Below are 20722 nucleotides of genomic sequence, written 5' to 3'. Positions count from 1 at the left end.
AAGCCAGTGCATTAAAGTGGGCGGGATCAGCTGTGGGTTAGATGATAAAAACCCCGGACCAGACAGATTCATTCATTATTTCAATAGCAGACTGCAACAAAAGCTGTTGACACATGAACGAAAATTTGATGAACACACTCGACAAGATCCAGAGACCAACTTCAACTCAAGTTCTTAATGAACCTACTTTAAGACTGCCACTTCGTTGATCTGCTCCAGAATAAAATATTACTTGGGAGGAAACAATAGTCAATAGATCTTTGAAGAGTACAACGTTCAAAGAAAGGAGACAGGCCGGTGGTGTCGGTGTCAAAGTCGATAAATGTCATCGCGTTTTAAATAGAAGTGGCAGGGATTGGGTGATCATTTATTTGAAAGGCTGACTGACCAGAAAACTCTCGGCTGAACAAGTGCAGTTTGAAATATTAAAGATACTGCTTTCCTCACTGTCACACACTCTTCGAGCCCCTGCAGAGATTCACCAAAGCATTTGTTGCACTCGAACTAAAACAAACTATGGATGGAGGCGCGGGACGTGTCAGTGCTGCACAGCAGCAGAGGCCGCTGTGGGTCTTGTGTTTGTTCTCTCGGCTTCGGATCCAGCTAAATTATAACGAGACTCACGGGCTGGTCGCAACATTTCACGTGTCCAACAAAAGGCTTGCTGTGATCTACCTGACTAGAATATTTGTGGTGTTCTTCGTGAACGGAGCAGAGTAGCAGGGTGTGATCGCGGCGTCACCAGCGACAGGATTGGCTCAGCTGGTCTGTGCGCGCTGACAGTTTCTCTTCCTAAGATCATTTCACAGGAAAGCAAAACCACGGAAGAACGAGCTACAACGTGTGAGGCTATGCACGGAGCCATGATGCCCTGTTCATGGCCAGCTTCTGATGACGCCGGAGCCGAGAGCTGCTATGTCAACGAGACACATGGAAACTGATAAATATACATACATACATATATATGTTGAAAAGATGACAATTAAAATGATCTAACAACCCCTGTGATGTGCCGTTAATTTTATACATGACTTGTGTAGTTACAATCTTTGATATGCTCTGCTGTTTAACAGGAATGAGTGCAAACTGAAACATTTTAAACCCACAAATTCAAACAGCTTTTAATGAAAGAAAGCTGTGGCCGTGCGCACAGAAAAGATGTTACTTTGTTTGTTGTCCGTGTTACAATCCGCGCTGTGAGCACAGCACTGGAGAGACGCAGGCGGAAGGAGCCGGGCTATTGCTCGGAGGTAGACAGCGGGGAAAGTGCAGCCTACAGCCCGATACGTCGATGCACAGTGGCGCTCTGATTTGATGTGCTGAAGCCTCCAGAGAAGAATCCACATTAACACACGGACAGAATTTTATTGTAATTAACATTTTAATTTTATTATTTTTTAATTATTTGTCACCAAGAATGATCCTTCTATTACACATTTGGACAGCTGTACATTTTCATCTTTAAAATGCGTCCCTCCCGTCTACAGGATGGTGTTGAACCAAGATTTAATAGTTTGATTATAGAGTGGTGTAACACACGATGTCAGGCAAAAGGCTCCATGAATGCTCGGTTTGAATTCAAGCAGTTCATAAAGGGAAAAGCACCCACAGTCTGTGCGTAAAAACACCAGGAGCACCGTTCCCTCTGTTGTGTGTTTAAATTCCTGTCCGCGAAGAGAGACTGTAATCGTGTATGCTTTCCATCATGTCATCAGAAATCACACCAGGAGAATATTTGTGGCGTTCTTCGTGAACGGAGTAGATGTGTTGACTTTTGATTCAGCAAACTGCCTCGGGTAAAACACCGCTGTTGAAGGACCCACAGACACACAGCGTGTACTGTTTCTCCTTTATTTCACGACCCGCAACCATGCACTTTCTGGGTTGGCACACACATAATTGCACTGCAGCTCTCCCGGTGTTGCGCGCACAGCTCCTGTCGATGCGTCCTCCTCTCCATTTCAGCGTCACTAAAAGCAGTAGGGAGCTCGTCATTGCCATCACCACCACCTGTCCACTCACCTGCCCAGCACCGCCACTTGAGCTCACTGTACCGCCCCTCCCCTGCAGCTGAGCCAGGAACCACACTTCTGCCACAACCGCACACCTGTTTGCGCTCCAGACACTGTACTGTGGATGTCAGTCTAGGTCCTCGGGATCGTGTCTTTCACCGATCTCGTGCCGTCCTCGACGGAAATCCCGCGTAATGATCTCTATCTAAAGAGGTCGTGATGGGAATCGCGTATGAGCTCCAAACACTGAATCTCAGGGTGTCGTTAAGATCCTCGAGATCGTGGCTTAGACCGCTCTCTGTCGGTCGTGGATTTTCCCCTCCACCGACATCCCCACAGGATGATCTCTGTCCCCGACCGGCAAACAGGTTATGATGGGGATAAAACATGAAACAACATGAAACCTGAAATACAGAACTGGTGGACACCAGCTTCCCTTCGACAGTTTGTCAAAACCTGCTCGCAGCGTGGACGAGACCGTACGCGAAGGTGCTGGTTGATGAAGCTGAGTGCACAGCGACCGGCTCTCCGTGAGTCAGTGTGTGCCTGCATTTCCCCACAACTGCCAGAGTCATTTCGTCGCCGTCGCTCCCGTGCTGTGCTCACAGCGTGGATTTCAACAGTGAAAGCATACACGACTACTGTCTTCAATTCGTGGACATACATTTAAAACACCTCTACTCTGCCGTCGCTTTTGTGGTTATTGAAGCACACCTATCAGTGTGTATGAATCCGCGGGAGTTTCTGCTCTCCGTGTCCTGGCGTGGTTCGGAGCGCAGGCGATAGTGAAGTAGAAAATGTGAATCGAGGAAGCTCGCGCCACAGGTCTCGCTGTGGCCGTTTGCAAAATACAGTAGGAGTGCCAAGCCAGTGCATTAAAGTGGGCGGGATCAGCTGTGGGTTAGATGATAAAAACCCCGGACCAGACAGATTCATTCATTATTTCAATAGCAGACTGCAACAAAAGCTGTTGACTCATGAACGAAAATTTGATGAACACACTCGACAAGATCCAGAGACCAACTTCAACTCAAGTTCTTAATGAACCTACTTTAAGACTGCCACTTCGTTGATCTGCTCCAGAATAAAATATTACTTGGGAGGAAACAATAGTCAATAGATCTTTGAAGAGTACAACGTTCAAAGAAAGGAGACAGGCCGGTGGTGTCGGTGTCAAAGTCGATAAATGTCATCGCGTTTTAAATAGAAGTGGCAGGGATTGGAGTGATCATTTATTTGAAAGGCTGACTGACCAGAAAACTCTCGGCTGAACAAGTGCAGTTTGAAATATTAAAGATACTGCTTTCCTCACTGTCACACACTCTTCGAGCCCCTGCAGAGATTCACCAAAGCATTTGTTGCACTCGAACTAAAACAAACTATGGATGGAGGCGCGGGACGTGTCAGTGCTGCACAGCAGCAGAGGCCGCTGTGGGTCTTGTGTTTGTTCTCTCGGCTTCGGATCCAGCTAAATTATAACGAGACTCACGGGCTGGTCGCAACATTTCACGTGTCCAACAAAAGGCTTGCTGTGATCTACCTGACTAGAATATTTGTGGTGTTCTTCGTGAACGGAGCAGAGTAGCAGGGTGTGATCGCGGCGTCACCAGCGACAGGATTGGCTCAGCTGGTCTGTGCGCGCTGACAGTTTCTCTTCCTAAGATCATTTCACAGGAAAGCAAAACCACGGAAGAACGAGCTACAACGTGTGAGGCTATGCACGGAGCCATGATGCCCTGTTCATGGCCAGCTTCTGATGACGCCGGAGCCGAGAGCTGCTATGTCAACGAGACACATGGAAACTGATAAATATACATACATATATATGTTGAAAAGATGACAATTAAAATGATCTAACAACCCCTGTGATGTGCCGTTAATTTTATACATGACTTGTGTAGTTACAATCTTTGATATGCTCTGCTGTTTAACAGGAATGAGTGCAAACTGAAACATTTTAAACCCACAAATTCAAACAGCTTTTAATGAAAGAAAGCTGTGGCCGTGCGCACAGAAAAGATGTTACTTTGTTTGTTGTCCGTGTTACAATCCGCGCTGTGAGCACAGCACTGGAGAGACGCAGGCGGAAGGAGCCGGGCTATTGCTCGGAGGTAGACAGCGGGGAAAGTGCAGCCTACAGCCCGATACGTCGATGCACAGTGGCGCTCTGATTTGATGTGCTGAAGCCTCCAGAGAAGAATCCACATTAACACACGGACAGAATTTTATTGTAATTAACATTTTAATTTTTATTATTATTTTTAATTATTTGTCACCAAGAATGATCCTTCTATTACACATTTGGACAGCTGTACACATTTCATCTTTAAAATGCGTCCCTCCGTCTACAGGATGGTGTTGAACCAAGATTTAATAGTTTGATTATAGAGTGGTGTAACACACGATGTCAGGCAAAAGGCTCCATGAATGCTCGGTTTGAATTCAAGCAGTTCATAAAGGAAAAGCACCCACAGTCTGTGCGTAAAAACACCAGGAGCACCGTTCCTCTGTTGTGTGTTTAAATTCCTGTCCGCGAAGAGAAGACTGTAATCGTGTATGCTTTCCATCATGTCATCAGAAATCACACCAGGAGAATATTTGTGGCGTTCTTCGTGAACGGAGTAGATGTGTTGACTTTTGATTCAGCAAACTGCCTCGGAGTAAAACACCGCTGTTGAAGGACCCACAGACACACAGCGTGTACTGTTTCTCCTTTATTTCACGACCCGCAACCATGCACTTTCTGGGTTGGCACACACATAATTGCACTGCAGCTCTCCCGGTGTTGCGCGCACAGCTCCTGTCGATGCGTCCTCCTCTCCATTTCAGCGTCACTAAAAGCAGTAGGGAGCTCGTCATTGCCATCACCACCACCTGTCCACTCACCTGCCCAGCACCGCCACTTGAGCTCACTGTACCGCCCCTCCCCTGCAGCTGAGCCAGGAACCACACTTCCGCCACAACCGCACACCTGTTTGCGCTCCAGACACTGTACTGTGGATGTCAGTCTAGGTCCTCGGGATCGTGTCTTTCACCGATCTCGTGCCGTCCTCGACGGAAATCCCCGCGTAATGATCTCTATCTAAAGAGGTCGTGATGGGAATCGCGTATGAGCTCCAAACACTGAATCTCAGGGTGTCGTTAAGATCCTCGAGATCGTGGCTTAGACCGCTCTCTGTCGGTCGTGGATTTTCCCCTCCACCGACATCCCCACAGGATGATCTCTGTCCCCGACCGGCAAACAGGTTATGATGGGGATAAAACATGAAACAACATGAAACCTGAAATACAGAACTGGTGGACACCAGCTTCCCTTCGACAGTTTGTCAAAACCTGCTCGCAGCGTGGACGAGACCGTACGCGAAGGTGCTGGTTGATGAAGCTGAGTGCACAGCGACCGGCTCTCCGTGAGTCAGTGTGTGCCTGCATTTCCCCACAACTGCCAGAGTCATTTCGTCGCCGTCGCTCCCGTGCTGTGCTCACAGCGTGGATTTCAACAGTGAAAGCATACACGACTACTGTCTTCAATTCGTGGACATACATTTAAAACACCTCTACTCTGCCGTCGCTTTTGTGGTTATTGAAGCACACCTTTCAGTGTGTATGAATCCGCGGGAGTTTCTGCTCTCCGTGTCCTGGCGTGGTTCGGAGCGCAGGCGATAGTGAAGTAGAAAATGTGAATCGAGGAAGCTCGCGCCACAGGTCTCGCTGTGGCCGTTTGCAAAATACAGTAGGAGTGCCAAGCCAGTGCATTAAAGTGGGCGGGATCAGCTGTGGGTTAGATGATAAAACCCCGGACCAGACAGATTCATTCATTATTTCAATAGCAGACTGCAACAAAAGCTGTTGACTCATGAACGAAAATTTGATGAACACACTCGACAAGATCCAGAGACCAACTTCAACTCAAGTTCTTAATGAACCTACTTTAAGACTGCCACTTCGTTGATCTGCTCCAGAATAAAATATTACTTGGGAGGAAACAATAGTCAATAGATCTTTGAAGAGTACAACGTTCAAAGAAAGGAGACAGGCCGGTGGTGTCGGTGTCAAAGTCGATAAATGTCATCGCGTTTTAAATAGAAGTGGCAGGGATTGGAGTGATCATTTATTTGAAAGGCTGACTGACCAGAAAACTCTCGGCTGAACAAGTGCAGTTTGAAATATTAAAGATACTGCTTTCCTCACTGTCACACACTCTTCGAGCCCCTGCAGAGATTCACCAAAGCATTTGTTGCACTCGAACTAAAACAAACTATGGATGGAGGCGCGGGACGTGTCAGTGCTGCACAGCAGCAGAGGCCGCTGTGGGTCTTGTGTTTGTTCTCTCGGCTTCGGATCCAGCTAAATTATAACGAGACTCACGGGCTGGTCGCAACATTTCACGTGTCCAACAAAAGGCTTGCTGTGATCTACCTGACTAGAATATTTGTGGTGTTCTTCGTGAACGGAGCAGAGTAGCAGGGTGTGATCGCGGCGTCACCAGCGACAGGATTGGCTCAGCTGGTCTGTGCGCGCTGACAGTTTCTCTTCCTAAGATCATTTCACAGGAAAGCAAAACCACGGAAGAACGAGCTACAACGTGTGAGGCTATGCACGGAGCCATGATGCCCTGTTCATGGCCAGCTTCTGATGACGCCGGAGCCGAGAGCTGCTATGTCAACGAGACACATGGAAACTGATAAATATACATACATACATATATATGTTGAAAAGATGACAATTAAAATGATCTAACAACCCCTGTGATGTGCCGTTAATTTTATACATGACTTGTGTAGTTACAATCTTTGATATGCTCTGCTGTTTAACAGGAATGAGTGCAAACTGAAACATTTTAAACCCACAAATTCAAACAGCTTTTAATGAAAGAAAGCTGTGGCCGTGCGCACAGAAAAGATGTTACTTTGTTTGTTGTCCGTGTTACAATCCGCGCTGTGAGCACAGCACTGGAGAGACGCAGGCGGAAGGAGCCGGGCTATTGCTCGGAGGTAGACAGCGGGGAAAGTGCAGCCTACAGCCCGATACGTCGATGCACAGTGGCGCTCTGATTTGATGTGCTGAAGCCTCCAGAGAAGAATCCACATTAACACACGGACAGAATTTTATTGTAATTAACATTTTAATTTTTATTATTTTTTTAATTATTTGTCACCAAGAATGATCCTTCTATTACACATTTGGACAGCTGTACACATTTCATCTTTAAAATGCGTCCCTCCCGTCTACAGGATGGTGTTGAACCAAGATTTAATAGTTTGATTATAGAGTGGTGTAACACACGATGTCAGGCAAAAGGCTCCATGAATGCTCGGTTTGAATTCAAGCAGTTCATAAAAGGGAAAAGCACCCACAGTCTGTGCGTAAAAACACCAGGAGCACCGTTCCCTCTGTTGTGTGTTTAAATTCCTGTCCGCGAAGAGAAGACTGTAATCGTGTATGCTTTCCATCATGTCATCAGAAATCACACCAGGAGAATATTTGTGGCGTTCTTCGTGAACGGAGTAGATGTGTTGACTTTTGATTCAGCAAACTGCCTCGGGTAAAACACCGCTGTTGAAGGACCCACAGACACACAGCGTGTACTGTTTCTCCTTTATTTCACGACCCGCAACCATGCACTTTCTGGGTTGGCACACACATAATTGCACTGCAGCTCTCCCGGTGTTGCGCGCACAGCTCCTGTCGATGCGTCCTCCTCTCCATTTCAGCGTCACTAAAAGCAGTAGGGAGCTCGTCATTGCCATCACCACCACCTGTCCACTCACCTGCCCAGCACCGCCACTTGAGCTCACTGTACCGCCCCTCCCTGCAGCTGAGCCAGGAACCACACTTCTGCCACAACCGCACACCTGTTTGCGCTCCAGACACTGTACTGTGGATGTCAGTCTAGGTCCTCGGGATCGTGTCTTTCACCGATCTCGTGCCGTCCTCGACGGAAATCCCGCGTAATGATCTCTATCTAAAGAGGTCGTGATGGGAATCGCGTATGAGCTCCAAACACTGAATCTCAGGGTGTCGTTAAGATCCTCGAGATCGTGGCTTAGACCGCTCTCTGTCGGTCGTGGATTTTCCCCTCCACCGACATCCCCACAGGATGATCTCTGTCCCCGACCGGCAAACAGGTTATGATGGGGATAAAACATGAAACAACATGAAACCTGAAATACAGAACTGGTGGACACCAGCTTCCCTTCGACAGTTTGTCAAAACCTGCTCGCAGCGTGGACGAGACCGTACGCGAAGGTGCTGGTTGATCAAGCTGAGTGCACAGCGACCGGCTCTCCGTGAGTCAGTGTGTGCCTGCATTTCCCCACAACTGCCAGAGTCATTTCGTCGCCGTCGCTCCCGTGCTGTGCTCACAGCGTGGATTTCAACAGTGAAAGCATACACGACTACTGTCTTCAATTCGTGGACATACATTTAAAACACCTCTACTCTGCCGTCGCTTTTGTGGTTATTGAAGCACACCTATCAGTGTGTATGAATCCGCGGGAGTTTCTGCTCTCCGTGTCCTGGCGTGGTTCGGAGCGCAGGCGATAGTGAAGTAGAAAATGTGAATCGAGGAAGCTCGCGCCACAGGTCTCGCTGTGGCCGTTTGCAAAAACAGTAGGAGTGCCAAGCCAGTGCATTAAAGTGGGCGGGATCAGCTGTGGGTTAGATGATAAAACCCCGGACCAGACAGATTCATTCATTATTTCAATAGCAGACTGCAACAAAAGCTGTTGACTCATGAACGAAAATTTGATGAACACACTCGACAAGATCCAGAGACCAACTTCAACTCAAGTTCTTAATGAACCTACTTTAAGACTGCCACTTCGTTGATCTGCTCCAGAATAAAATATTACTTGGGAGGAAACAATAGTCAATAGATCTTTGAAGAGTACAACGTTCAAAGAAAGGAGACAGGCCGGTGGTGTCGGTGTCAAAGTCGATAAATGTCATCGCGTTTTAAATAGAAGTGGCAGGGATTGGAGTGATCATTTATTTGAAAGGCTGACTGACCAGAAAACTCTCGGCTGAACAAGTGCAGTTTGAAATATTAAAGATACTGCTTTCCTCACTGTCACACACTCTTCGAGCCCCTGCAGAGATTCACCAAAGCATTTGTTGCACTCGAACTAAAACAAACTATGGATGGAGGCGCGGGACGTGTCAGTGCTGCACAGCAGCAGAGGCCGCTGTGGGTCTTGTGTTTGTTCTCTCGGCTTCGGATCCAGCTAAATTATAACGAGACTCACGGGCTGGTCGCAACATTTCACGTGTCCAACAAAAGGCTTGCTGTGATCTACCTGACTAGAATATTTGTGGTGTTCTTCGTGAACGGAGCAGAGTAGCAGGGTGTGATCGCGGCGTCACCAGCGACAGGATTGGCTCAGCTGGTCTGTGCGCGCTGACAGTTTCTCTTCCTAAGATCATTTCACAGGAAAGCAAAACCACGGAAGAACGAGCTACAACGTGTGAGGCTATGCACGGAGCCATGATGCCCTGTTCATGGCCAGCTTCTGATGACGCCGGAGCCGAGAGCTGCTATGTCAACGAGACACATGGAAACTGATAAATATACATACATATATATGTTGAAAAGATGACAATTAAAATGATCTAACAACCCCTGTGATGTGCCGTTAATTTTATACATGACTTGTGTAGTTACAATCTTTGATATGCTCTGCTGTTTAACAGGAATGAGTGCAAACTGAAACATTTTAAACCCACAAATTCAAACAGCTTTTAATGAAAGAAAGCTGTGGCCGTGCGCACAGAAAAGATGTTACTTTGTTTGTTGTCCGTGTTACAATCCGCGCTGTGAGCACAGCACTGGAAAGACGCAGGCGGAAGGAGTCGGGCTATTGCTCGGAGGTAGACAGCGGGGAAAGTGCAGCCTACAGCCCGATACGTCGATGCACAGTGGCGCTCTGATTTGATGTGCTGAAGCCTCCAGAGAAGAATCCACATTAACACACGGACAGAATTTTATTGTAATTAACATTTTAATTTTTATTATTTTTTAATTATTTGTCACCAAGAATGATCCTTCTATTACACATTTGGACAGCTGTACACATTTCATCTTTAAAATGCGTCCCTCCGTCTACAGGATGATGTTGAACCCAGCATTATAAGATTTAATAGTTTGATTATAGAGTGGTGTAACACACGATGTCAGGCAAAAGGCTCCATGAATGCTCGGTTTGAATTCAAGCAGTTCATAAAGGAAAAGCACCCACAGTCTGTGCGTAAAAACACCAGGAGCACCGTTCCTCTGTTGTGTGTTTAAATTCCTGTCCGCGAAGAGAAGACTGTAATCGTGTATGCTTTCCATCATGTCATCAGAAATCACACCAGGAGAATATTTGTGGCGTTCTTCGTGAACGGAGTAGATGTGTTGACTTTTGATTCAGCAAACTGCCTCGGAGTAAAACACCGCTGTTGAAGGACCCACAGACACACAGCGTGTACTGTTTCTCCTTTATTTCACGACCCGCAACCATGCACTTTCTGGGTTGGCACACACATAATTGCACTGCAGCTCTCCCGGTGTTGCGCGCACAGCTCCTGTCGATGCGTCCTCCTCTCCATTTCAGCGTCACTAAAAGCAGTAGGGAGCTCGTCATTGCCATCACCACCACCTGTCCACTCACCTGCCCAGCACCGCCACTTGAGCTCACTGTACCGCCCCTCCCCTGCAGCTGAGCCAGGAACCACACTTCCGCCACAACCGCACACCTGTTTGCGCTCCAGACACTGTACTGTGGATGTCAGTCTAGGTCCTCGGGATCGTGTCTTTCACCGATCTCGTGCCGTCCTCGACGGAAATCCCCGCGTAATGATCTCTATCTAAAGAGGTCGTGATGGGAATCGCGTATGAGCTCCAAACACTGAATCTCAGGGTGTCGTTAAGATCCTCGAGATCGTGGCTTAGACCGCTCTCTGTCGGTCGTGGATTTTCCCCCTCCACCGACATCCCCACAGGATGATCTCTGTCCCCGACCGGCAAACAGGTTATGATGGGGATAAAACATGAAACAACATGAAACCTGAAATACAGAACTGGTGGACACCAGCTTCCCTTCGACAGTTTGTCAAAACCTGCTCGCAGCGTGGACGAGACCGTACGCGAAGGTGCTGGTTGATCAAGCTGAGTGCACAGCGACCGGCTCTCCGTGAGTCAGTGTGTGCCTGCATTTCCCCACAACTGCCAGAGTCATTTCGTCGCCGTCGCTCCCGTGCTGTGCTCACAGCGTGGATTTCAACAGTGAAAGCATACACGACTACTGTCTTCAATTCGTGGACATACATTTAAAACACCTCTACTCTGCCGTCGCTTTTGTGGTTATTGAAGCACACCTATCAGTGTGTATGAATCCGCGGGAGTTTCTGCTCTCCGTGTCCTGGCGTGGTTCGGAGCGCAGGCGATAGTGAAGTAGAAAATGTGAATCGAGGAAGCTCGCGCCACAGGTCTCGCTGTGGCCGTTTGCAAAATACAGTAGGAGTGCCAAGCCAGTGCATTAAAGTGGGCGGGATCAGCTGTGGGTTAGATGATAAAACCCCGGACCAGACAGATTCATTCATTATTTCAATAGCAGACTGCAACAAAAGCTGTTGACTCATGAACGAAAATTTGATGAACACACTCGACAAGATCCAGAGACCAACTTCAACTCAAGTTCTTAATGAACCTACTTTAAGACTGCCACTTCGTTGATCTGCTCCAGAATAAAATATTACTTGGGAGGAAACAATAGTCAATAGATCTTTGAAGAGTACAACGTTCAAAGAAAGGAGACAGGCCGGTGGTGTCGGTGTCAAAGTCGATAAATGTCATCGCGTTTTAAATAGAAGTGGCAGGGATTGGAGTGATCATTTATTTGAAAGGCTGACTGACCAGAAAACTCTCAGCTGAACAAGTGCAGTTTGAAATATTAAAGATACTGCTTTCCTCACTGTCACACACTCTTCGAGCCCCTGCAGAGATTCACCAAAGCATTTGTTGCACTCGAACTAAAACAAACTATGGATGGAGGCGCGGGACGTGTCAGTGCTGCACAGCAGCAGAGGCCGCTGTGGGTCTTGTGTTTGTTCTCTCGGCTTCGGATCCAGCTAAATTATAACGAGACTCACGGGCTGGTCGCAACATTTCACGTGTCCAACAAAAGGCTTGCTGTGATCTACCTGACTAGAATATTTGTGGTGTTCTTCGTGAACGGAGCAGAGTAGCAGGGTGTGATCGCGGCGTCACCAGCGACAGGATTGGCTCAGCTGGTCTGTGCGCGCTGACAGTTTCTCTTCCTAAGATCATTTCACAGGAAAGCAAAACCACGGAAGAACGAGCTACAACGTGTGAGGCTATGCACGGAGCCATGATGCCCTGTTCATGGCCAGCTTCTGATGACGCCGGAGCCGAGAGCTGCTATGTCAACGAGACACATGGAAACTGATAAATATACATACATATATATGTTGAAAAGATGACAATTAAAATGATCTAACAACCCCTGTGATGTGCCGTTAATTTTATACATGACTTGTGTAGTTACAATCTTTGATATGCTCTGCTGTTTAACAGGAATGAGTGCAAACTGAAACATTTTAAACCCACAAATTCAAACAGCTTTTAATGAAAGAAAGCTGTGGCCGTGCGCACAGAAAAGATGTTACTTTGTTTGTTGTCCGTGTTACAATCCGCGCTGTGAGCACAGCACTGGAGAGACGCAGGCGGAAGGAGCCGGGCTATTGCTCGGAGGTAGACAGCGGGAAAGTGCAGCCTACAGCCCGATACGTCGATGCACAGTGGCGCTCTGATTTGATGTGCTGAAGCCTCCAGAGAAGAATCCACATTAACACACGGACAGAATTTTATTGTAATTAACATTTTAATTTTTATTATTTTTTAATTATTTGTCACCAAGAATGATCCTTCTATTACACATTTGGACAGCTGTACACATTTCATCTTTAAAATGCGTCCCTCCGTCTACAGGATGATGTTGAACCCAGCATTATAAGATTTAATAGTTTGATTATAGAGTGGTGTAACACACGATGTCAGGCAAAAGGCTCCATGAATGCTCGGTTTGAATTCAAGCAGTTCATAAAGGGAAAAGCACCCACAGTCTGTGCGTAAAAACACCAGGAGCACCGTTCCCTCTGTTGTGTGTTTAAATTCCTGTCCGCGAAGAGAAGACTGTAATCGTGTATGCTTTCCATCATGTCATCAGAAATCACACCAGGAGAATATTTGTGGCGTTCTTCGTGAACGGAGTAGATGTGTTGACTTTTGATTCAGCAAACTGCCTCGGAGTAAAACACCGCTGTTGAAGGACCCACAGACACACAGCGTGTACTGTTTCTCCTTTATTTCACGACCCGCAACCATGCACTTTCTGGGTTGGCACACACATAATTGCACTGCAGCTCTCCCGGTGTTGCGCGCACAGCTCCTGTCGGTGCGTCCTCCTCTCCACTCCAGCGTCACTAAAAGCAGTAGGGAGCTCGTCATTGCCATCACCACCACCTGTCCACTCACCTGCCCAGCACCGCCACTTGAGCTCACTGTACCGCCCCTCCCCTGCAGCTGAGCCAGGAACCACACTTCCGCCACAACCGCACACCTGTTTGCGCTCCAGACACTGTACTGTGGATGTCAGTCTAGGTCCTTGGGATCGTGTCTTTCACCGATCTCGTGCCGTCCTCGATGGAAATCCCCGCGTAATGATCTCTATCTAAAGAGGTCGTGATGGGAATCGCGTATGAGCTCCAAACACTGAATCTCAGGGTGTCGTTAAGATCCTCGAGATCGTGGCTTAGACCGCTCTCTGTCGGTCGTGGATTTTCCCCTCCACCGACATCCCCACAGGATGATCTCTGTCCCCGACCGGCAAACAGGTTATGATGGGGATAAAACATGAAACAACATGAAACCTGAAATACAGAACTGGTGGACACCAGCTTCCCTTCGACAGTTTGTCAAAACCTGCTCGCAGCGTGGACGAGACCGTACGCGAAGGTGCTGGTTGATGAAGCTGAGTGCACAGCGACCGGCTCTCCGTGAGTCAGTGTGTGCCTGCATTTCCCCACAACTGCCAGAGTCATTTCGTCGCCGTCGCTCCCGTGCTGTGCTCACAGCGTGGATTTCAACAGTGAAAGCATACACGACTACTGTCTTCAATTCGTGGACATACATTTAAAACACCTCTACTCTGCCGTCGCTTTTGTGGTTATTGAAGCACACCTTTCAGTGTGTATGAATCCGCGGGAGTTTCTGCTCTCCGTGTCCTGGCGTGGTTCGGAGCGCAGGCGATAGTGAAGTAGAAAATGTGAATCGAGGAAGCTCGCGCCACAGGTCTCGCTGTGGCCGTTTGCAAAATACAGTAGGAGTGCCAAGCCAGTGCATTAAAGTGGGCGGGATCAGCTGTGGGTTAGATGATAAAAACCCCGGACCAGACAGATTCATTCATTATTTCAATAGCAGACTGCAACAAAAGCTGTTGACTCATGAACGAAAATTTGATGAACACACTCGACAAGATCCAGAGACCAACTTCAACTCAAGTTCTTAATGAACATACTCTACCGTCGCTTTTATCGTAATTGAAGCACATCTTTCAGTGTGCATGAATTCGCTGGAGTCTCTGCTCTTCCTGTCCTGACGTGGTTCAGAGCGCAGGCAGTAAAGAACAAACTGTGCATCGAGGAAACTCGCGCCATCGGTGTCACTCTCCCCTTTACACTACACCACTCCAGCACACAGCAGACCGTGCGCAATGGTGCTCCTGGTGTTTTTACGCACAGACTTTGGGTGCTGTTAGTATTTTATGAATTACTTGAATTCAAACAGCGTGGATTTCAACACGTATTAATGTATTCTACATGGTGTGAGATTATTATATTATCTTATGCCACGTTATACCTCTAATTAAAGATTGTGAAATCATTATGTAGTTTTAGGTTGCATTTACCTCTTGACTTAGAATAAGGTGACAACTATTAGATTTGTTAGACTGATTTGTATTACATTAGACTGCTGATTTATTATGAATGAATTACATTGTTTTATGATGCATTATACTGCTGATTTATAGGAAATACTGTTTTCAGAGAATCATGGCCTTATTTGTCTGATTAGAAAGAACAGAACATACTGCACAGGAAGCCAAGGTCATAACTTAGGCTCACTAAGAGAGAATGTAGATGTTTAAGTTTTATGACTTTGGAGGGGGTCTGACGCTATAAGAATGGGAGAAACGGTCAGACACTTTGAGATCGGGCGGACCCCATCCTGTCCACATCTCCCGTCTGGACGTTTATAGTCAAAGTGTTGTATGGAATAAAGAGATTGTTGATTGAGCATTTTTATACACCGAGTGTTGTTCTTCCTTCAGCCCAAAGATCAAAGAATTGGGAAATTTAACAATGGTTAACAATCATGTATGTGTAGGCTAACACACACAAAAAGAGTCTAGGTCTGACCAACAGTCTCAGCTGTGGGCAAAAGGATGACAGTCAATAAAATTCTAAAAGATAATTTGATACAATCAAAAGATAAGATAAAACAGTCCAGTGTCCCATTTGCAGAACAAGTAAAAACATACAATCCCAAGGCCAGAGCCAGCTATGCCACAACGCCAGTTGCACTCCACGTGTTGACTTCAACAGGGTTAGCAGTTGTCCTCTGAGACCCACCACCCTGGAAGTAGATAGCCAGCGGTCACTCCAGCCTCCGCAACTCCGCTGCCTTTAGGCTGTGGCATTTAATAGGCCCTGGCCTGCACAGAGAGACAAAATAACACATTCACTATAGAATTCATAGCACAAAACCCATCCAGCCCAAACATATCATCACATTACATACCTGCACAGAGAGGCAAAATTACACAGCAGTGTTTGTAGTGTGGGCTATAAGTAGACCAGTGTATCAGTGCAGTCATTTACACCTGCCTCTAATTAGTCCAACCCCATTACAGCCATTGGCTCACCAGAAATGACACACACACACACACACACACACACACACACACACACACACACACACACACACACACACACACACACACACACACACACACACACACACACACACACACACACACACACACACACACACACACACACACACACACACACACACACGACCTTCTTCTCTTCACTGACATTGATTCAAAAAGTTCTGTGCGTTTTTTTTCTGGTTATTTGAGCACATTTTTCAGTCTGCTCAAATGGTTGATTCTGTTCATCTGGACTTTGCTTTTTCAGTGTCAGAAAACGTTCCCTCACTCATCCAAGTGGCCTTTTCAGTCTCCGCTGGCTGCAGGCTTCTCCAACCTTATATCAGTTACTTTGCACAATGACTGAAACTAGCTCACTGAGCAATAGGTTGTGAGGTCAGTTCATTGATCATTCATATGCAATTTGTCCTGACCATTGATCAACAACCACTGATCAAAGACCATCTATGCAAATTTGATTTGATTGTAAATTGTCGTCCTAGGTGTTTATGTAATGGAGGCCCTATGGCAGACCCAGGGTATAACTGATATTCTGGAGAGATGTGCTGCAGTAAAGTCTCTTGAAAATGTTCCCCTTCCAATATCACATCTGGCATCCGCAGTGCTGGACCGGTAATCTGGCATACGGTGCGTTTTCCTGGTGGACCGACGCATTGTTGGTCGTCTGCCAGGGTTGGGCTGGACTGGGACAACCAAAAATAAATAAATAAATAAATAAAAATTTGAAAAAAAAAAAAAAAAAAAGGGGGGCAACAATTATTAAAATAAAATAGCAAAATGCCGCAGCTGAGGGACGGGAGGAAAACGGCAGTCACTCTCCTCTTTTAATGACCGGAAGCGCCTTTTAATCATTAGTTGGGCGACACTTACCCCGGGAGGGTAGAGCTCCGATCTCTGCCCACTGCTGTCTTAGGCTCAAGCGCGTGTCAGGTATCTCGTCCCTCGCCCGGCATCCGGCGTACTTTTCTGCCCGTCCCTCAGTTGCAAATTTCCGGCATCGTTGCTGAATATTCCTTAATCCCAGTTGACTTTCTGCAGCCCACTCACCAGGGCCTCCAAACCTATTGCGGCCGCCGCCTGCCACCAGCTACTTCGCCATCTCTGTCCTGCCAGGCCCTCTTATTGGCCTCTGTGAATCCCAGGTGTGCCAAGTTAGCAATCAGGGAGGGGCGAAGTCTCTCCGGGACAAGTCAACAATAAATACAATAAAAGCATGCAATAGTGGGAAAAAATAAAACACTCAACATTAAAACACAAACACAACACATGCAAGATGATTAAAAACACCAAGTTAACTTGTCCATTCCACCCCGTGACACCAAAGGAAAAAGTAGTATAGCTTATAGGGTTATATTTGACTTAATTTACTACATACAATATTGGGTTTCTAGTCCCACAGGTGGGAAATATGTTTTGTCACAGCAGAAAGTGGACAGTGCAAAGTTATATAGCAAAAATTAGAATACAATGAGAATAATATACTGTACACAACTGTACACATTAGAATAGAATAAACTAGAATAAAATATACAATAGGATAAAAATAGAATACAAATGTTACAACTGAGTAAAAATACAACTTTGTCAGAAAAGAGTATTACACTTAGTCTTATTGCACATGTGTGGGTTTGTGTGTGTTTGATAAGCTGCAAAAGTCTTTGTTGTGGAGTCTGATAGCAGTGGGGAGGAAAGACCTGCGAAATCTCTCCGCCCCACATTTAAGTCCTTAAAGTCATATTCTTTTATTGTCTTGATTGTATTTGTGGTATCCGTGGTATAATTCTCAAACACGTAGCCTAAAGCAGATAACTCGTAAGCTGGAGGGGAAATGGTGTGTCACAAATTTAGAGGATCATCATTTAGCCTGGAGAAATAGTTTGCTGCTTTATAAGAAAACCCTCCGCAAAGCCAGAACATCTTACTATTCGTCACTGATTGAAGAAAATAAGAACAACCCCAGGTTTCTCTTCAGCACTGTAGCCAGGCTGACAAAAAGTCAGAGCTCTACTGAGCCAACAATCCCTTTAACGTTAACTAGTAATGACTTCATGAACTTCTTCACAAATAAAATTCTTATCATTAGAGAAAAAATTACCAATAATCATCCCACAGATGTAATATTATCTACAGCTACTTTTAGTACCATCGATGTTAAGTTAGACTCTTTTTTTCTCCAATTGATCTTTCTAAGTTAACTTCAATAATTAATTCCTCCAAACCATCAACGTGTCTTTTAGACCCCATTCCTACAAAACTGCTCAAAGAAGTCCTGCCATTAATTAATTCTTCGATCTTAAATATGATCAACCTATCTCTGATAATCGGCTATGTACCATTGGCCTTCAAGCTGGCTGTACCTCTACTTAAAAAGTCATCTCTAGACCCAGCAGTCTTAGCTAATTACAGGCCAATCTCCAACCTTCCTTTCATATCAAAAATCCTTGAAAGAGTAGTTGTCAAACAGCTAACAGATCATCTGCAGAGGAATGGCTTATTTGAAGAGTTTCAGTCAGGTTTCAGAGCTCATCACAGCACAGAAACAGCTTTAGTGAAGGTTACAAATGATCTTCTTATGGCCTCTGACAGTGGACTCATCTCTGTGCTTGTCCTGCTAGACCTCAGTGCTGCGTTCGATACTGTTGACCATAATATCCTATTAGAGCGATTAGAACATGCTGTAGGTATTACAGGTACTGCACTGCAGTGGTTTGTATCATATCTATCTAATAGACTCCAATTTGTACATGTAAATGGAGAGTCCTCTTCACCCACTAAGGTCAATTATGGTGTTCCACAGGGTTCAGTGCTAGGACCAATTCTGTTTACATTATACATGCTTCCCTTAGGCAGCATCATTAGAAGACATAGCATAAATTTTCACTGCTATGCAGATGACACGCAGCTCTATCTATCCATGAAGCCAGGTAACACACACCGATTAGTTAAACTGCAGGAATGTCTTAAAGACATAAAGACCTGGATGGCCGCTAACTTTCTGCTTCTTAATTCAGATCAAACTGAGGTTATTGTACTCGGCCTGAAAATCTTAGAAATATGGTATCTAAGCAGATTCTTACTCTGGATGGCATTACCTTGGCCTCCAGTAATGCTGTGAGGAACCTTGAGTCATTTTGACCAGGACATGTCCTTCAACGCACATATTAAACAAATATGTAAGACTGCTTTCTTCCATTTGCAACAACATCTCTAAAATTAGAAATATCCTGTCTCAGAGTGATGCTGAAAAACTAGTTTATGCATTTATTACTTCCAGGCTGGACTACTGTGATTCTTTATTATCAGGATGTCCTAAAAACTCGCTGAAAAGTCTTCAGCTGATTCAAAATGCTGCAGCAAGAGTACTGACAGGGACTAGAAAGAGAGAGCAGATTTCTCCTGTTTTGGCTTCCCTTCATTGGCTTCCTGTTAAATCCAGAATTGAATTCAAAATCCTGCTCCTCACATATAAGGTCTTAAATAATCAGGCCCCATCTTATCTTAATGACCTTGTAGTACCATATCACCCTATTAGAGCACTTCGCTCTCGCTCTGCAGGCTTACTTGTTGTTCCTAGAGTATTTAAAAGTAGAATGGGAGGCAGAGCCTTCAGTTTTCAGGCCCCTCTTCTGTGGAACCAGCTTCCAGTTTGGATTCGGGAGACAGACACTATCTCTACTTTCAAGATTAGGCTTAAAACTTTCCTTTTTGCTAAAGCATATATGTAGCCTGGCTAAATTAACCAGCCCAGAACACAGATTATCTTTGGGGTTCTTTTAATCTGAATGATAAAGTAAGCGCTCAGAAGAAAATAAAAAAAGGTTGTAAAAATAAAGAAATAAAATTGTTACAGACAGTTCTTATCCAGTAACAGCTTTGTGCACTGGTAACCTACTGCTACTGCAGGTTATTTCCCCAACTTTATCAGCGTCTGGAACTCAAGGATGTCTAGCGTCAATTTGTGACTGATATAAACCCATACAGAAATACAACAAACTTAGCAGTGCAAAATAACTGTAGTGGCTTCTCCTGCTAAGATACAGAGCCAAGATTAAACAGTTAACAAGGTACATTTTCTCTCTTACCCACAGCGATTATAATACGAGTGTGAACTCAAATACATACAGTGCATTAATCCAGCAGAAAACGGAATACAGATCCTCTGAGATGAACGGTGAAGTTGGTTGCAGCAACTCCTGGTGCCTTAACTGTTCCACACTTTGCATTTAAAACAGATCACGCAGTGAAAACGGCATTGCACACCGACATAACACCAATGCAAGCTAGCACTTCTGTGAATGTCTCCGTAGATCCCCATCATCCCTTCCGCTCCAAGAGGTACCCCAAAAGAAACAGCGCCCTCCAGTGGCATGTCCCATAATATTGACCTTCCACCTGGCTACATTCTCCCCTGCTTAAGAGTCAACGTCCCGGTGACTCAATTGGTATATTTCAACTCATGCACTGCTTCTTTAAAGAGGGCAGTACCCATATTAGTCAACAACTGAGACAGTACCTCCGGGCTCAAAGTGATGGCATGACATGTTGATACAGGGACATTGTAAGGGTTTGAATGCACTCCAGCATTAGCTCTCTTACTCCGACGGGGGCACTGGCGTTGGTGTAATGACCCCAATATCCCCGTTGGTTTCAGCAGCAACTGTCTCTGGTGTGGACACCTGCTCAGAGGCAGACGGTGCA

At 45.8% G+C, this 20722-nt stretch overlaps 1 long non-coding RNA gene across 1 annotated transcript; it reads right to left on the bottom strand.

Moving 5' to 3' along the window:
• Positions 1-15238: 15238 nt before the first annotated feature.
• On the bottom strand, positions 15239-20425 carry LOC120439824. The gene is made up of 3 exons (XR_005612802.1): positions 20147-20425; positions 16895-17153; positions 15239-15784 (listed from the first exon to the last, which is right to left on the bottom strand). It is a non-coding gene; the product is annotated as an uncharacterized LOC120439824 (long non-coding RNA).
• Between the last annotated feature and the right edge of the window lie 297 nt (positions 20426-20722).

The sequence above is a fragment of the Oreochromis aureus genome, linkage group 4 (assembly GCF_013358895.1).
Source record: "Oreochromis aureus strain Israel breed Guangdong linkage group 4, ZZ_aureus, whole genome shotgun sequence".
NCBI lineage: Eukaryota > Metazoa > Chordata > Actinopteri > Cichliformes > Cichlidae > Oreochromis > Oreochromis aureus.
This window is presented reverse-complemented; position numbering and strand designations above follow the sequence as displayed.